Source organism: Myotis davidii, unplaced genomic scaffold (genome assembly GCF_000327345.1).
Source record: "Myotis davidii unplaced genomic scaffold, ASM32734v1 scaffold209, whole genome shotgun sequence".
In the NCBI taxonomy this organism is placed as follows: domain Eukaryota; kingdom Metazoa; phylum Chordata; class Mammalia; order Chiroptera; family Vespertilionidae; genus Myotis; species Myotis davidii.
Window position 1 is genome coordinate 1,393,454 of NW_006300047.1, and position 1,757 is coordinate 1,395,210.

General features: G+C 49.6%; 1 protein-coding gene across 1 annotated transcript in view; it reads left to right on the forward strand.

Annotated features, from left to right (window-relative positions):
- The first annotated feature begins 1,557 nt into the window (after positions 1 to 1,557).
- Positions 1,558 to 1,757, forward strand: part of GSPT1 (G1 to S phase transition 1) — a 58,181-nt gene continuing 57,981 nt past the window's right edge. Inside the window, exon 1 of the mRNA XM_006776279.2 lies at positions 1,558 to 1,661. The gene's annotated coding sequence lies outside the window, so the exon portion shown is untranslated. The remainder of the gene's footprint in view (positions 1,662 to 1,757) is intronic.

Genomic DNA, 1,757 nt, shown 5'->3' on the forward strand with positions numbered 1-1,757 from the left:
TGCCCTTGGCCGGAATCGAACCTGGGACCCTTCAGTCCGCAGGCTGATGCTCTATCCACTGAGCCAAGCCGGCTAGGGCCCATAGTTATTTTTTATCCACTCATCTGCTGATGGGCACTTGGGCTATTTCCAAATCTTAGCTATTGTAAATTGTGCTGCTATAAACATAGGGGTACATACATTCTTTCTAATGGGTGTTTCCAATTTCTTAGGATATATTCCTAGAAGTGGGATCACTGGGTCAAACTGGAATTCCATTTTTAATTTTTTTTTGAGGAAACTCCATACTGTTTTTCACAGAAGCTGCCCAGTCTGCATTCCCACCAGCAGTGCACTAGAGTTCCTTTTCCCCACATCCTCACCAGCACTTGTTTGCTGATTTGTTGATAGCCATTCTGAGAGGTGTGAGGTGATACCTCGCTGGCATTTTGATTTGTATCCCTCAGATGATGAGTGACTTTGAGCATTTTTTCATATGCCTCTAGGCCTTCTGTATGTAAGCTGAGTTTTCTTTTGTCTTTACATGCATTTAACACATATCTAGATCTAGATAAGGTTAAGAAATACCTAGTCTCTGTGTATCCATGCCTTTATTCTTTAAATAGATTAGGAGCACTTTGTCTAGACTCCTTGCAGAAAAGTATCAGCAATATGTTTTTCTCTGCTTGGACATGGGTGAATTACAGGAAAACTTAACGGGTCCTCAGAGTTATTTTCCTACTTCATACAGTTGTGTCGAAGTATTTATCTTTTGTTTTTTTTCTTTTCACATGCTTATCTAAACGCAACCTGTCAGCGTGAGATGCAGTCAACAAAGTACCGAGAGTAAACTTGAGCGAATCCGACCATTCAAAATAAAACCACGTTAATGGAACTAATGGTGCACAGAAGAAGCTGGACGTACCAAAATAACCCTATTAGTTGGGTACAGTTGGGTACACCAAGGAATGCGGCAATCCTCCGTTTAATTTGCAAAGTCCTTGGCCGGAGGAGGAGGGGATGGAAAAGTTTGGGTGAAGGATTTAAACGACTAGTCCAACAGTGAGTCATTGAAACTTTCCAGTTAATAATACCCTCTGCCGGGGCAGAGCCTGGGCCCGAGCGCTTTACGAGCCACATCACAGTTTAAGTTGTAATGTCTCACGGTTTTACTGCCTCTTCCACCAAATGAATACATAAAATGAAACGCGCTCTGCGTCAGCTTTGAAATGCAAGAAAAAATCTGGCTGGGGGAGGGGAGAAGGAAGGGGGAAAGAAAGAGAACAGGTAGGGATTCAGAGAGGCAGAGAAGGCGGTGAAAAGGAAGGAATTTCCAGGAGCTGAGAGCTTTCCCCCGCGTCCTGTGCCTCACAGGACGCGTGGACCGTCGTGCAGACTGAGACACTCGCCAAGCCGCGCCAGGACTCGCCTCGGTGACCCCTGCCCCCACTCCGTGACAGGTGGGGTCGCTGAGCCGCCACCAGATCGCAGCTTCCTCGCGCTGCCTGCCGGGAGCCCGAGCCGCTTCCGGTTGCTCCGGACCCCAGAACTTCGACTCCCGTCAGCCCCCGGGAAAACCGCAGCGGGGTCGCGCGGACGCTGCCGGAACTCGTAGTCCAGTCTTCGCTGCGCTTCATAGCCGGAAGCGGGGACGCACAGGGCCGGGAACTACCAAGGCGAAGGTACGGGTGGCGGCGAGGGGTCAACCCGTGCCGGGCGTGGGGTTGGCGCTGAGGCTGTCGGAGGTGGTTGGGGTTGGGTGGGAGGAGATCCGCTCG